The sequence below is a fragment of the Perca flavescens genome, chromosome 3, assembly GCF_004354835.1.
Source record: "Perca flavescens isolate YP-PL-M2 chromosome 3, PFLA_1.0, whole genome shotgun sequence".
Lineage (NCBI taxonomy): Eukaryota > Metazoa > Chordata > Actinopteri > Perciformes > Percidae > Perca > Perca flavescens.
In genome coordinates this window covers 34,140,977-34,158,975 of record NC_041333.1, presented here as the reverse complement: position 1 = coordinate 34,158,975, position 17,999 = coordinate 34,140,977, and the positions used below count along the sequence as shown (strand labels likewise).

Genomic DNA, 17,999 nt, shown 5'->3' with positions numbered 1-17,999 from the left:
CGATTAATTGATCAGTTGTTGCAATTGAGTAATTGAGGTCAATTACTCAAACCGATTAATCGATTTTTTTAAATAGTTGCTGATTAATCAAATATTAAGTGAATATTTGCATTAATTGAGTGATTATTTACTCAATTTACTAGAGGGTGGATGGTGAAACATTCCTATTTGTTATATATATATACACATACATACATACATACACACACATATATACATATATATATATATATATATACATACATACATACATATATATATATATATATATATATATATACATATATATATATATATATATATATATACATATATATATATATATATATATATATATATATATATATATATATATACATACATATATATATATATATATATATACATATATATATATATATATATATATATATATATATATATATATATATATATATATATATATATATACATACATACATATATATACACACATACATATATATATACATACATATATACATACATATACATATATCAATACAATATATATATATATATATAACAAATAGGAATGTTCAAAAAAATCTCCTGATTTCAGCTTCTTAAATGTAAATTTGTATATGTGTGTGTGTATATATATATATATATATATATATATATATATATATATATACACACACACATACAATAATTTAGGTTCATAAGGATCTATATTATTTTTAACAGATTAGCTTTTACATGACAGATGACAATATGATTCACTTTGTGGCACAACAGACTCTCACAGTATGGCTTAAAATATTGCCAGTTATAGCAGTCTGATCAAGGCAGGCTACTGTGAAATACCATGTCTGTGTGCTAATATAAACAGATCCATCACCAAAGACATTCAAACAGGACACACAGATAGTAAGTCAAGGCTAAATGCCAAAACACAACAAAACTTTGGGCAACAATGGCCAAGGAATGGTGTCAGTATTGTTGTTTTAATCACATACCTACAGTAAATGCTAAATACAATAACAATAGGTTGCCAATCTAAACAGCTCAAATAGCTGCATAGTTCACCACATATCAAAACAGGTGATTAAACACCTATTTTAGAGGGATACTTGTTAAGTTTTAGAAGATTAGACAGACCTATTCTGCTAAAATGTAGTATGCTAGTTGTATGTCTAAAACAAACCTCACAGAAGTTATTTCAGCCTAATATACGGGAATTAACAACTGAACGAATAAACTTGCTGCTTTAAAATCTTAATGATAACCCTATATATTCTTTCTACTTTCATCAGAAAACTTATCAAAACATACATAAAAACAGTTTATAATGTGTGTCCCTTATCAAAGCCGGGCTAAGAGTACTTGTTTCATTATCTATCATCTGACAGACAGAAAGGTGTCAGTCTCAATAAGGTTAAAAGGCCTGCTGGCATTCCTTTGAGAGTAAAAATACAGCAGGAACTGGTCCACTCAACGTATCGGAGCAAGACAACACACAAACCTGCCAATCCCGAGACGGAGTTCAAACAAAGCCGTGCTGCAGCCAATCAGGGCTGACTTCCAGAAGCAGGTTGTGGAATGTGGAAAGGTCAATGATAACGAGAGCGCTACATAGATCACACAAGGTAGCGTACACATATTTCGGCACACATACAAAAACAGACCTTTGTTTGCCCAACACTTAGACACAACACACACACACTTAGAAATATCAAATCAAAAGGAGCTTATGAGCTACCTACTACAAGTTCAAGTATGAATCTCACCACACACAAAACATTTAAAGAGAGAGAGAGATTAGGCATACAAAACTACAATGTATGCATACGGGTGCAGGCTGAAAAAAAGAACCCACAAGACGGATTTTGAGTCTACAGTCAAGACAAAGCATCCAAAATACAGACAGCAGTTTGACAGTCTTTTATGCCAGTCTTTAGACATTTTACAATACCAATTTAGCTTGGATAAAATTCTCAGAGAACTTATGCTGTAAATTATACAAGCAAGAAGCACTATTTTTTGGGGCAACAGGTTGATGTTTACATTAAGAATTAACCCCAAAATAAGTTAGTTTAAAGTGGCTATATGTAACTTTGAGTTTGTGTCGATTTCAGCGGCCCCTTTGGACAAAAGCGGAAGTGTTTTTACCACACTTGCTGTCGTAAAAACAAAAAGAAATCTCCTGCTACCTTTTACCTGGCTGGATACAACACAAGAACGTGTGCTCTGTAGCGCCATCTACCTGATGTACATCATTCTGTGACTATCCGGGAAAAATCGGACCCTGGCAGAGGCATTAATAAAAACTATATAAAACTAGCGTTCTTTTCACTGTTGGTCTCGTTTGCTGTTACAGGTCATTTATGATCATCAGATGGAACATTACACAGTTTCAGAAACATTTAAAAGTTACATATACCGTAGTCACTTTAACTTAACAGGACTATTATATTAACAGATTTAACATATTGAAACATTGATTTTGGGGTTTTATTAATCAATATCAGATCACTTGAACAAAGATCGATTTTATAATTGATTATTTTACCCCAGCCCTAAGTGTAGATTTAACTTATCTTATTCTGACTGCATTACTTTCATTCTTCCCTTCTGTGACATTTCAAATCGACAGTAACAAAAATGTCCATATATTCACAAATATTTTATAAATTGGCTTGGTCACTAACCAACTAGTGTTGCGTTGTCAGACCTCTCTCCAAAGCGCTGTGTCAGCCCTGGAGTATGGTCCGGAAACACCGCTTATCTGTTCTGGGATAGGGGGAAATAAAACGATCTGGCTGGTTTGTAATTCTTTAAACTAATCACAACCGTCCTGGGTGATGCTAAGCCCCAGATGCAGCGACGGCGCCGTTGCAAAATACATAGCGGAGACAGCGGGATGGGAGGGACATGTCAGGCTTTATCCCAGCAGCGTACATCTGGAGTGCCAAACTACTAACCAACTGACTAAGACTGCCTTTGATCCAAAGCAGTGAGCTTAACAGCCACAGAGTTCAATGTAGCTAATTTTAATGGTAGGGGACACAGTGGTGTAAAAAAAGTAGAGGTGAGACAAGAAGTTGCAGGCATTTATTGGAGTTTAGGCAAAGCTCCAACTTCCAAAAGAAATAATCAACATAAGCAAGACGGTTTCTAGTTGTTGCCGCCCACTCACCACATTACGTATTGCCTAAGCATCATGTTGAGAAAAGTAAAATCCTGAATGTTTCATCTGAATGTACCCGTGATCTTTTCAGCCAATACATCCGGAAAAATGTGAATCAAGAGCAGCAGACAAGCTGATCGGTAAAATCTGACACTAAAAATAGGATTCCGGTTGACAGCCAAAAAAAGAAAATCACATGATGTGATCTCATCATAACTTGTTGGTGATGTTGCACAATGTTAGTGTCATGTTTAACATCAAACATACTGTGAAACGCATGACTCAGTGTAGTACCATCATTACATGGTGATGGCATGTTGTCAACAACAGACACAATGAGGTGATGTCATTGTGAAGAGGTCAAACATTGCATCAATCTCCCCTGTCAATATTTGTCATTTGGTTCTCTGCAAGGAAGAAGCGACATACAGCAGAAGAGTAAAGGTTATTCAGACTACAGACAAGGGTAGAGGTAAGATGTTGTTATTAAATCAATCAGATGCTGGTTAATAACCATAGCTGTGAAAATATATGTTATCGTAAATAGGGATGGGCATGATTACTCGACGATCGATAATTGATTAAGAATTTCGTTGATCACGTTAATTTGTTATCGATGAAACTAATGCTGGTTGCGTTGCGTAGTGTGAGTCTTGAAGCAATTAAATTAATTTCACAGTGTGGCAGCAATTAAACATTTGACCACCCGGGGGCAACATTTGACTCCTTACTCAGTTACCTGGCTGCGAGTTTCCATTTAGATTTCAAAAGTAATCATGAAAAGGACACGGCGAAGTGTGGCGCGGGACCATTTTGATTTTTAAAAATAAAAGACTTAGTTCACTGCAAACACTGAGATGCCGTGTATAAGTACAACACGGCCACGACTCAAATAAGGTTCCCCAGGCCGGCCAAGTTAGCGCGGAGGTATCTGTGCATCCCGGCAACGCAGGTGTTTTGGGCGGCTGGACTGACGGTCACCAGGTAGCGGTCGCGTCTGACCCCACATCACGTCAACATGCTCGGCTCGCAGCTGCAGGTTCTGCTGCTTCAGAGCACCGCACCGCATATATCTATATTTATAACCTATATCTATAATCTATATCTATAACCTATAATCTATATCCTCCAGTTTAACTGCCACAAGTTGTTCTTCTTGTAATTAACATCTCATACACGCTGTATTTTTGTATTTTCATTGCATTTTTAATTTATAAAAAGTTAAATAAATAATGAGTTTTAATGCAAAAATATGAATGATTAATCGATAGTCGATCGTTAATTCTCCCGATGATCGACTAAGAAAATGTAATTGAATCCCCATCCCTAATCGTAAACACTCCTCTCTTTTCATAAGTACTGTCCCAACCCGTTCTCACGCCCAAGTCGTAAAATACAGACGCTTGGTCAGTGGCGGTCAGCGTCAGATACGACGCAATAAGCACCACTCAGCGTGTGTATGGAACGCACCGGCCAGAGCAGCAGCTCCGCGGCGCGTGAAGATGACGATTTATTAAGAGCGACAATGGTAGCGGGTAGTATGATAGCCCAAAATTCTGCGTAGGGGAGGTTGGATGGGGTGATGGTTGGATGGGGTGATGGTTGGATGGGGTGATGGTTGGATGGGGTGATGGCTGGATGGGGTGATGGCTGGATGGGGTGATGGTTGGATGGGGTGATGGCTGGATGGGGTGATGGCTGGATGGGGTGATGGCTGGATGGGGTGATGGCTGGATGGGGTGATGGCTGGATGGGGTGATGGCTGGATGGGGTGATGGCTGGATGGGGTGATGGCTGGATGGGGTGATGGCTGGATGGGGTGATGGATGGGGTGATGGCTGGATGGGGTGATGGTTGGATGGGGTGATGGCTGGATGGGGTGATGGCTGGATGGGGTGATGGTTGGATGGGGTGATGGTTGGATGGGGTGATGGCTGGATGGGGTGATGGCTGGATGGGGTGATGGCTGGATGGGGTGATGGCTGGATGGGGTGATGGCTGGATGGGGTGATGGCTGGATGGGGTGATGGCTCTTTCTAAACACAACTGTCCCGTTCTTCTTTTCCTACAACCAACCGTCCCGTTTGTGTCAAACGTGTCACGTAAACGTACCTTTCATAAGCATACCCACGATCTTTTCCTGAACTTAACTGCATCAAAAGGGACAACAATAGGACAATAGTCCTGACCCAGCGCGTTTAGATAAAGAGCGTTTAGATCTGACGCTTAAAAAAGGCTTTTAGCGTCAATAACAACGCCAAAGGCACATGAGCAAGTGTCCTTACTTTATGCGATGGGAGTGAGAATGTGTTGGCTGTCCATGAGCAAGTGAAGGCTAGTTACAACAAGTATTCAAAGTTTGGACATTTTCATGCCAAAAAAACATTCCAGTTGAATTTGTTGTTGGAACAAATCTACAGTAGTCTATAAAACGTTAATTAAGAGAAACATTTCTGAATTTAGTTTTATTAATCTTTAACATTGCACAGCACTGGATCCTGATTTAACAGCAGGATCCTGAGAAAGAACGTACTTATTTACAGAGAGATCACTGCAACAAAAGTGCTGCCTGTGTCATCCAGACTATTCCACAGTTATGGGAGTGCAAAAAAAACATTAACAAAAAAGCAGTCCCCCGCCACTATAACATACTGCCATTCACTGGCATTGCAACAGCAGTACAACTAAGATGAAAAGGGTAAAATGCGGCCAACATCCAGAACTCTCTTTGTATTGTGTGCGTGCTTGTGAAACCTCATTATCAATTGGGAACATGCAGGCCCAAGCTTGATTTTTCAGGCGAGATTAAAACTAAACATGCAAACACAAGAACACAAGAACAAAACTCCTCACTCTGTTGCTGTGTGTGTGTGTGTGTGTGTGTGTGGGGGGGGAAACCACACCACAAGAGCAAACGGAGCAGTATCGTACAATTAAAACAATTATCAGCAGTGGAAACAACTTCCCTTATAGATGAATCTGACAATTACTTTCTGATACATCAAACAATCTATCAAATGTCATAAAATAGTGCCAGATGTCATCACAACTTCGCAAAGTGACGTCTTTAGAGCTTGTTTTGTCTGACCATCAGTCCAAAACAGAAAGATATTCAGTTTAGTGTAATATAAACAAGAGAAAAGAAGCAAATCATCACATTTGAGAAGCTGGAACCAGAGAACATTTAGCATTTTTGCTTGACAAATTAAACGATGAATCCATTATCAAAATAGTTACCAGTTTATCGACTAATCGTTGATCTCTGTCAGAACGGAAGATGAATAATAATATCTCCATAAGGGAAAGTCTTTACAGCATCTCTGTCAGTAGAGTCTCTATTTTACAAACACACTATGGCTTGACTAACTAAAACAACCAGGAAAGTACAGCTGGACAATATATCGATATTGTATTTATATCGTGATATGAGACTAGATATCGTCTTAGATTTTGGATATCGTAATATGACACAAGTATTTTGTAACTCTCTACACAATGCTGGCCTAAACCCGGACCTGTTGGTTGAAACTAAGTAAAGTCTCAGAAATTGGTTATTGTTGTGATAGTGAATCTTTCTTTTACTCGTACAGCGTTCTTGCCTCTGTTCTTGAGCACCTAGAGGGCTGTGTTGATGTTGGCTGCAGCAGTCATTCCGGAGAGGATTTTCTTTCCTCTAAGGCAGTAAGCCTAGCTCTTTCTCCCTGTTACAGAGAAGAATCATAATGTAGGGTCGGACATGACCCACCCTGGGCTTATTTAATCTGTTACCAGTCAGCTTAGCTTGATCCTCTGTTTCCAGACACTTTGAAACGTTTTTCTTTTTGAGGGTCAAAACTCAACAAGCAATTGTAGCCATTTTCCATTGATGTCTCTTGTGGACAAAATAAATCTTAATGTGTCTGGTCCTGTCAACAAAAAAATAGAAATTGAGGAAAATAAATCAAGAAACTAACCACACAATAATCACAAACAAAGCACAGAAAAACGAAGAATGAAAGTTCCCCCACATAAAAACCTTTTTCTCCCCTGATATGAGGTGGAGTCAGGGTTGTTGCTTTTTCGCCGTGTATCTCTGTAGATCTGGTTGTTTGGCTGTTAGCCTTCAGCTGAATCTGGCCCAGTGCTGGCTCTGCACCTCGCCTCCCCCCTTCATGCCCTCTCCTTCTCTGGACTCCTCACAAACACCCAGAACCTTTACATAGATCAAAAGTATCCACTGCTCTCTCTCTCTCCCCCCCTCTTTCTCTTCACTTTCTCCCATATCACTCCATTTGTCTCACCCTTCAAGCCATCTTTTTCTATGAAACCTGATACCAAGAGAAAGACGAGACTTTTAATGATCCCATGCTTGCTCATCCATTACAGCATAAACTCAAACAGCAAGGAGGACACAAAGAGGACAAAACAATAAGAACACAGGAAATGAGACTAACTATTTCATAATAAAATGTCACACAAAGTGCCTTAAATGCGCATGGTGATGTCCCTGGCTTTCCATGCTTATTGATTGTTCACAGCTTTCGCCTCTTGCTTCCACCTAGGCTCGTATGGCGATGTGAAAGCTGTTTGGAGTTCATGAAAGACGCCTAAACAGCAGCTGTGTTTGTCTCTCTCTCTCTCTGAGGGACCCTCAGGTCACCTAACAACAACATCTGTCCTGCCGTCAGCTCTGCCCCCTGCTGGACACGTCTGTCAACAGTCATCAACACTTCCCGATTGTCTCTGCCTTCATGACTCAACTTCCCTACTGTGATCCACCATAAACACCCCTCATCCAAATCTGGGCTTAGTTACTATCAAGAACAAAACCCTGAAACCTTCGATGGGTATCTTTACCCTGAGTGGATTCCAGGTGTTGCTGTTGTTCACTTCAATGTGCTTGAATCCTGAATCTAAACATGTTAAATGTTAAACAAATCAAATAAGACAGCAGGTAGCAACTGATCAATGTAAGCCCTATTCTTTCCTTTTATATATCTATGTGAGTCATCAAATTTGATACAAGTGACTTTAGCCAATCATATATGTAACACAGACCTGTTTGAATTTTGAATAAAAAGTGACAGACATTTTGTGGTATTTATTGTCAATTCTGTTATTTGCAGAAGCTACATGTGTTAGACCCGCCAGCAAAAGGTGTCATTTCAGAAAGTGAAATTAGTCACTGTCTAAAATTAGCAGGGCTGTCTAACTTGTATTACTCTATTTGTTTTTGCCATGTGTATGTCATGTGTACATAGTGCCAGCAGAGAGATAACAGTAAAAAAGGGAGACAGTGATGAAACAAAAGTCCCTATCCGGACTCATAGTCGGTTTCTTAGCCAATAAGCCACAAGAAATGTTTTTGAAATACTTAAATCAGCTGTTGCTAAATGTCTATCATGTCAGGTAGCATGACAAGTTGCAACTAAACTTATTTTTAAAAAGGACCAGCTGAAGTGTTGAGAGTAGAGGAAGCATTTTTCATTTAGATCCATTCTGCAGCCTCAAGTGTACCACAGATCCCTGCACTGTTACTACTGGTACTAGACAGCAGGGAGGGGTGCAGAACGCTAATTAAAGCCTCCTGTCAAGAAGAGAGAAAGGAGAATATTGCTATTAAAGCCCTAGTTAATGCAAAACACCACACAGTGCCCTGAGCAATGTGTAGTAAAACAAAAATAGCAGCATGCAGCCTAATTAACCAATGTATTTAGAAGGTATAGCCAGCAACCCACCAGACTCTCTATTTGCCCGTTCTCATAAATACAAATATATAGTTATGTATGTGTATACGAGTAGTGTTTAACCTGCCAGCCTTTTTTTTGATTTTGCAGGTTTCTATACCTCTGTTGGCCACTCTTTCTACACTATGATGAGATAAATATCGGCAGTACAAATAATATTACCTTACAAATACATACTGTAACTTTTTAAAGCTGTGATCTGCTGATACAGATCGTATGCTGATCTACCAGTGCAACTTTTGTGATCTGACCTGTAGCTAGCCCTGGTGATTTTTCAACCTGACACCCAGTTACTTCCTGACACAGTTATCCTTGCTGATGCTGAATAACTTGCAGATCATGATGTAGAGAAGGGGGTTCATTTTGATAAGAGTACTCATTACTCACTGCTGGGGTATGGTCTGTATATAAGAGAGAGAAGAGTGACCCCTCCATACAGCTCTGGCATCCCAGGAATGTGTGGTGTGCCCAGCACTAATCACACAACCTTGCTGACTAGCATGCAAAATCTCTTCTTCACTCACTCATGCACACAGTCACACTGCACACATACTAGCAACACACACATCTGCCACCTGAGAGAAATAGGAATGGGAGCAAACCAAATTAAAGACCAAAGGATAGGACAAAATGACTTGTGCAATAAAAAGTGGGGTTATGGAGGGGAGAGAGCAACGAATCTCAGACAGACAATATCCTCTTTCCTCCTTCCGCCTGGCCAGACAGCATGGCTGGCACGCGCGCGCGCGCGCACACACACACACACACACACACACACACACACACACACACACACACACACACACACTAATGTATATGTTGCATTTTACGGCTGTAGATGTACGTTGTTCTCATTTTAACTCCTTTACTGTTGGGTAGTTTAGCAAAGGCATCATATTATATAAGATCATCATACGTTTGCAGCGTCGCTGTCCTGTGAGAACCACGTATCTCTAAAATGTTTTACAACTTTTCATGGTGTCAGAAAAACAGCCCTGTTTTCAGCTTTGTGACGATGCATTTTCCATCTGATCCAAGAGGCTTTTGAAAGACTTTATTTAGATTAAGAAGTAGGAGAACTTTCTCAACACATAAAGGACCACTTCATCACAAACATTCAACATCAACACATTTGGAGATACGAGGTTTTCACTGGACAGGGAGGGGATGAAAAGCAGTCATCTAAAAGGTAACTAAAGCTGTCAGACAAATGTAGTGCTGTAGAAAGTTTATTATTTAACTCTGAGTGAGATGTAGTGGAGTAGAAGTATAAAGTTGCATAAAATGGATAATACTTTAATAATAAGTGTTTACACTGCACCACGGTTATGAAGACAAGTTGGCTGCGGTGTTTCGTGATAGCTGGCAGACATAAGAATAGTCAATGTTAACAGAACCAGCTTTTCTCCTGGATTTACCATTAAGCCGTCCAGCGAGCTTATAGGGTCTTAGCAAAGAAACACAGCCCTGACGTAAAAATAGCTTGGTTTGTGCCCAGAACTTCGGCTTTTAATTGTTTAACAACTTTCACAAGTGACTCTCCACCTTGTACCTTGGCCATACCATGGACACGTCAAGCTTTACACCTCACGTTAAGGTATTATTCAAACAACACAAACACACACACAGAGACCACACCAAAGGAGCTTTCTCTGGTCACCTCGAACCCAGACTTGAAAGCAGCTAACATTAGCCGCTGTTAGCAACTCAGAGACGCGCCACAAGCTAACGCACAGGCACAACAAACTAATTATTCAACACAAATGTTCTTACTCACCCCGAAACTCACAGGAAAACTTTTTTCTGCTGCCACCGCGGTATGGAAACAAACTTTCCTCTGTTTAAAAGAGCAGACGCGCGCTAACTTTGGGCAAACTGAATAACATTAGCCGAAGTCTCACTTCCACGACGCCATATTGAACGAGAAAAAAAAAAATAATAATACTACATCCGGGAAACTGCAGCAAAGCACCATGGCAACCGAGTCAGCGACGGGTCGCTAGGGAGACGAGTGCAATCCCACTTAGCATTGAAGTCTACCATTCTCAAAAAACAAGACAAACATGGTTCACTAGGCTATTTTGTGTGACCATTAGGCGCTAACAGTCATTACACAGGTTAATAAGGAGGGTAATGGGGATTAGAGGTCAGTATACGCCTGGGGAGCTTTTCCATCTTATCAGTTTGTTATTTGGTCCCGTGATAGTTACCCTTGCTCCTCTCACACATAGGCTAGCCTACACTCATGGTGCTATTCTGCAGCACAGGGCTGCTTTTTACTAGGCTGCTTTTTATTTTCTCATACTATTTTTACTGTAATGCACCAAAACATCGAGGAGAAAACCTACTTGGCAATTAACCTGTTCCTGATTTTGATTTTATCCCAGTGTAGGCTACTGCGGTCAAGCCAGCCGACACTCGGATCTCCGTGGTCAAATCAGCCGACACAAAATTTGTAATGCGCTCTTATAACGGTACGCGTGGTAAATGCATTCAAACGGCCCAGCTCGAGTAGCGAAGTTAGGGAGATGATACACATGGGAATACTTCCGGTTTTCAAAATAAGGTGTTAATACAACATACATTTAAAACTAGATTAATGGATTATATTCACCTTAAGTAAAATATATGTAACCTGTGCCTGCCCTTTATACAAAACAAATAAGTAATGTATATTTTGAGTTTTACAAGAATACAACATTTATCAAGGAATAATTCCAGACAATGATTTTTGTCAGGTGACACCTCTGACTGCACCCATATTTAAAATCAAGCAATTAAATGGTATAAATTTGGAAATTTTAGGAAGTAAAAGTCCCATATTTCTAGGGTAAAATGACGTCAAATCTGAAACTTAAGGTGCCATAAAAAGACGTTGGTCCATAGTTCCAGGTAATGACTGACATATTTGAGTGGAGGACATCTTTGACTACACCCATGCTGAAAATCAAACATTTTTACTGTATAATTTTGGAAATTTTTGGAAGCAAAGTCTGATACTTCTGTTGTAAAACGAGTCATAATATGAAATTTGAGGTGCCATAAAAAGACTTTGGTCCATAGTTCCCGGAAATGACTGACATATTTGAGTAGAGGACATCTATGACTACACCCATACTGAAAATGAAACATTTTTACTGTATAATTTTGGAGATTTTTGGCAGCAAAGTCCCATACTTGTGCTGTAAAACGAGTCATAATATGAAATTTGAGGTGCCATAAAAAGACTTTGGTCCATAGTTCCTGGAAATGACTGACATATTTGAGTAGAGGGCATCACGTAATACTATCATACTGAAAATTAAACAATTTTACTGTATGAATATGGAGATTTTTGGAAGCAAAGTCCCATACTTAAGTTGTAAAACGAGTCATAATATGAAATTGGAGGTGCCATAAAAAGACTTTGGTCAATAGTTCCAGGCAATGACTGATATATTTGAGTACAAGATATCACTTAATACTAACAAACTGAAAATCATACAATTTTACTGTATAATTTTGGAGATTTTTGGCAGCAAAATCCCATACTTGTGCTATAAAAGGAGTCAAAATATGAAATTTGAGGTGCCATAAAAACACTTTGGTCCATAGTTCCAGGCAATGATTGATATATTTGAGTACAGGGCATCACTTAATACTATCATACTGAAAATCATACAATTTTACTGTATAAATATGAAGATTTTTGGCAGCAAAGTCCCATACTTCTGCAGTAAAATGAGTCAAAATATGAAATTTGAGGTGCCATAAAAACACTTTGGTCCATAGTTCCTGGAAATGACTGACATATTTGAGTAGAGGACATCTTTGACTACACCCGTACTGAAAATCATACAATTTTAATGTATAACTTTGGAGATTTTTGGAAGCAAAGTCCCATACTTGTGCTATAAAAGGAGTCAAAATATGAAATTTGAGGTGCCATAAAAACACTTTGGTCCATAGTTCCAGGCAATGACTGACATATTTGAGTAGAGGACATCTTTGACTACACCCATACTGAAAATGAAACATTTTTACTGTATAATTTTGGAGATTTTTGGAAGCAAAACACTAATTCATCTGTCATATGACCATGCCAATGGTACATGAAACAATAAATACATAACCTGTCATTAAAAAAAAAATTAACCGTAACTTATCGTCGCGGGGTACAACCGGGACGATTGAAACGATTAATCTTTTTTTAATGACAGGTTGTATTTATTGTTTCATGTACCGTTGGCATGGTCATATGACAGATTAATTAGTGTTTTAAAATGTCCTACAGTGTGGAATGTCAGAGTTTTTTTAGTTTAGGAGCAAAATAGGTTTACATGTCAATTGTTGCTGTCGGGACGATTGAAACAGCTGTTTCATTCGTCACGACCAGGCAGTAAACCCCATGTATTCTAAGTAATTGCACACATAGCCTATCTGTGTTTATACAATATTTTATACAGGTGAGACATGGAAAAGTGGTTTTAGAAAGATGTAAATATATTTGGGGCTATCAGGTTTTCCCATGTTATCCTATGGAGACTGACGGGCTGTGGTTCATGAAGTGTAGGCCTACTTATTTAGATGTGCTGTGGCCTTACCCACATAATAACAGAGCGAAATAACATTTTGTACTATAGAAACACTATATAATTGGAAACATGTATTATTCTAGTTATATAAATGGCATAGTGCCATGGTATTTCCATAATTGCGCGGGATACGCGCTTCACGATGACGGCAATGAGTTGTTAACAGACATTCACCAAGACGTAGGCTATAGCCCTACAGCAATCTATCTGAAATAACACCTATTTGAAGTACTATTCATGATATGTTGCTAAATATTGAAGTTGTGGGAAGTGTACATAGCTTAAACTGTATGTTTCATTCGTCCCCCCCACGCCTGTTTCATTCGTCCAGGCCAGGAGGGACGAATGAATCAAAACGCGCGTCAGACTACTGCTTAAATAACTCCCCAACTGTTTCAGTCAGAGCTGAAAATGCAACTGTATTTGACAGAGGACAGATTTAGGTTGCTAGTAACAAAATATTAGCTTTAAGTGTTTTACGATGTCTTTGTAAATTACGTTTAATTAAAAACTGTTTCATTCGTCCCGGTTCTCCCCTACTTCTTTGGGTGGACAAGTTTCCAAGATAAAAATTTAGTTTTTAGGCAAATTGGCAACGGCACTGACATTGACAATGGAGTCTGTGTTTTTTTTCTCCTTTTTTCTATTTACTTACCCTTTCCGTGCTTTTCATTGTTGTTTCATTGTTGTACAGTAAAAATGTTTGATTTTCAGTATGGGTGTAGTCAAAGATGTCCTCTACTCAAATATGTCAGTCATTGCCTGGAACTATGGACCAAAGTCTTTTTATGGCACCTCCAATTTCATATTTTGACTCGTTTTACAGCACAAGTATGGGACTTTGCTTCCACAAATCTCCAAAATTATACAGTACAATTGTATGATTTTCAGTATGGGTGTAGTCAAAGATGTCCTCTACTCAAATATGTCAGTCATTTCCAGGAACTATGGACCAAAGTGTTTTTATGGCACCTCAAATTTCATATTTTGACTCATTTTACTGCACAAGTATGGGACTTTGCTGCCAAAAATCTCCAAAATTATACAGTAAAATTGTATGATTTTCAGTATGATAGTATTAAGTGATGCCCTGTACTCAAATATATCAATCATTGCCTGGAACTATGGACCAAAGTGTTTTTATGGCACCTCAAATTTCACATTTTGACTCCTTTTATAGCACAAGTATGGGATTTTGCTGCCAAAAATCTCCAAAATTATACAGTAAAATTGTATGATTTTCAGTTTGTTAGTATTAAGTGATATCCTATACTCAAATATATCAGTCATTGCCTGGAACTATTGACCAAAGTCTTTTTATGGCACCTCCAATTTCATATTATGACTCGTTTTACAACTTAAGTATGGGACTTTGCTTCCAAAAATCTCCATATTCATACAGTAAAATTGTTTAATTTTCAGTATGATAGTATTACGTGATGCCCTCTACTCAAATATGTCAGTCATTTCCGGGAACTATGGACCAAAGTCTTTTTATGGCACCTCAAATTTCATATTATGACTCGTTTTACAACAGAAGTATCAGACTTTGCTTCCAAAAATCTCCAAAATTATACAGTAAAAATGTTTGATTTTCAGCATGGGTGTAGTCAAAGATGTCCTCCACTCAAATATGTCAGTCATTACCTGGAACTATGGACCAACGTCTTTTTATGGCACCTTAAGTTTCAGATTTGACGTCATTTTACCCTAGAAATATGGGACTTTTACTGTTTAATTGCTTGATTTTAAATATGGGTGCAGTCAGAGGTGTCACCTGACAAAAATCATTGTCTGGAATTATTCCTTGATAAATGTTGTATTCTTGTAAAACTCAAAATATACATTCCTTTCACAATTTACTTATTTGTTTTGTATAAAGGGCAGGCACAGGTTACATATATTTTACTTAAGGTGAATATAATCCATTAATCTAGTTTTAAATGTAGGTTGTATTAACACCTTATTTTGAAAACCGGAAGTATTCCCATGTGTATCATCTCCCTAACTTCGCTACTCGAGCTGGGCCGTTTGAATGCATTTACCACGCGTACCGTTATAAGAGCGCATTACAAATTTAGTGTCGGCTGATTTGACCACGGAGATCCGAGTGTCGGCTGGCTTGACCGCAGTTGTAGGCTAGGCTACTTAAATCATCAGCGTTGAAGCTCTGTGAAACTGTCCAGTAGGGCTGTGTATTGGCAAGCACTTGGTGATACAATTCGTATCACGATACATGGGTCACGATTCAATATATTGCAATATAGCCTATTGCAATACTGTGCGTAAGGTGATATATTAGATTTTTTTAAAGTATAATTTTAGAAAATCTTATATTTAAAAAAAAAAGACATGACACTTTAGGTAAACAATTCAGTACACAGAAAATCAAACTGCCAGTTTGGGATTGTGGTTCACAGGTTCTTAGTGAGCTAATATTTACATGCTAAAGTAGGCCAAAGTTCAGCCATAGCTACATTGTTAGCTTCTAGCAAAAAGTCAGGCACTGCTAGGCACTGTTAGGCACTGCTAGGCCCTGTTAGGCACGGTTAGGCAAGGACACTTGTGGTGCGTCTCAGCATAGCCATCTAGTGGTAGGGGGTTTAAACCCAACATAAACGTGAACCACTGTCTTACATGAATATTTCTGAATTTCTGAATGTTTACACCCCTAAAATTGACAGTGGCAGATAGGGAGAGTGGCAAAGTGAGAGTGAGGAGACCTGGAGGAATCATACCACCTCTCCTGTCTCTTTATCCATTCTCTTGACAAAACAAGTCATGCCAAACGCTCTGCTCCTCTGCCAGGATGACGAAGAGGAGGAGGGCTGCAACAGCATGCTTACCATCCTGCAGGAGGAAACCCTTTCTACAGAAAGCGATGACACCAAGCCGCACCCTGACTCACCACTCATGCTGCCGAGTCAGAACAGTCTGGAGAAGAAGGATAAAGAGGAAATACATCTCTAAAACTATTAAAAACTCCAAAGAATCAACCAAGAAACCTCTCAGTGGTTTCTGGAGGTGGTTGACTCTCAGACATCTGCAGCTTCAGGGTGGATCAGGATCCAGTTTCCTGGAAGATGGAGAATTTATGTTGCCACATAAGGGCAGAGAAGTTGGGAGACCTTTATTGGAGTCCAGTCTAAGCCCTAAGCTTGTAAATCAGAGGAGGTGAGAATAGCAGAGATGAAGATAGGGGGCACCAGGCTCCTGGAACATATGCAGGGCTCTGGAGGAACTGCTGGTTGAGGATGAAGGTGATGGCAATGGATGCTGACACAGACTGAGAGAAAAAAAATGAGATTTAAGTGATTGTTTCAGAGCAGTTGTATTTGGTAAAAAGTCTGCAGACTGCAAAATTAAACAGTTTTAAAGGGAAATATAATCTGGTAATTTTAGGTTAGTATAGTTATTGCTAATGGCACATGCAGCACCATCTACCTGCCAAATGCTGGTAAAATATGCAAGCGACTGGTAGATTTGCTTCACTCGCCAGCCAAAAAACAATGGTGATCTATAGAGTGGCTAGTAAAATTTGAACATTCACTAGCCATTTGGCTGGTGGACAAAAAAGTTAATTTTTGGACCTTGGCCACATGTGGGTTAAAAAACAACCCAATGACACACACCCCGGCCCCCCTTTCCCTGCTCTTTTTTGCCTTTGTAGGTCAACAGGACAGCTGTAATTTAATTGCCTGTTTCCTGGATGACTGGATCAATACAGTGATGGGCAGTGGGAAATAGTGCTGCCTTAAGTAGTTTTTATTTTTTTGGGGGTGGAGGGGCTTTTCCGTCTTTATTTGACAGGACAGAGAAAGGGAAGAGAGAGGGCAAGGACATGCAACAAATCGTCACAGGTCGGATTCTAACCCTGGACCTCTGCGTCTAGGCATAAACCTCTAAGTATATGTGCGCCTGCTCTACCAACTGAGCCAACCCGGCCTCATAGCCTATATAAACTTGAGGTAGGCTACTTGACTTATGTCTTTCTTCTTTCTTTAAGGTTTATTTAAATAGGGACAGATACAAAAAACATAGATAAACTTCAACAGTCATCTGATGTATGTACCATAGTGTTTGTAGCCAAAGCTAATTCTCGACACTTGTCCCTAGTAGGGCTTTTAGTTACAAATAAAAAAATAAAAATACATTTCATTCCACTTTATACTTCTACTCCATTACATTTCAGAGGGAAATATGTTACTTCTTAGTGCACTACAATCATAATACAGCTTTAGTTATTTTTGTAGTGGAGTAAAACGTACATTTCCCTCCCAGATGTAGTGGAGAAGAGATAAAAGTGGCATTAAATAGAAATACTCAAGTAAAGTGCAAGTACCCAAAATACAATTACAAGTACTTGAGCAAATGTACTTGGTTGTTTTCAGCCACTGCCAATAAAACAGCTTTAGTCTTACTGCAGAGTTTAATCTGTGCAACACTGACCTCTAGTGATCAAATACATGTACTGTTTCATTTCATTTCTTTATTTACAAATATATATATATAAAAAATAAATAAATCAAAAGATACATTAAATAATTT

The 17,999-nt window shown here is 38.8% G+C and overlaps 1 protein-coding gene across 3 annotated transcripts in view; it reads right to left on the bottom strand.

The window, feature by feature from the left end:
- pak4 (p21 protein (Cdc42/Rac)-activated kinase 4) overlaps nt 1-10,807 on the bottom strand; it is a 35,286-nt gene extending 24,479 nt beyond the window's left edge. Inside the window, exon 1 of one of the 3 annotated variants that reach the window (XM_028573456.1) lies at nt 10,655-10,807. The gene's annotated coding sequence lies outside the window, so the exon portion shown is untranslated. Of the gene's footprint in view, nt 1-2,672; nt 2,740-10,654 lie in introns of those variants that run through there. The other 2 variants (XM_028573458.1, XM_028573459.1) reach the window with 2 other exon arrangements.
- Nucleotides 10,808-17,999: the final 7,192 nt, after the last annotated feature.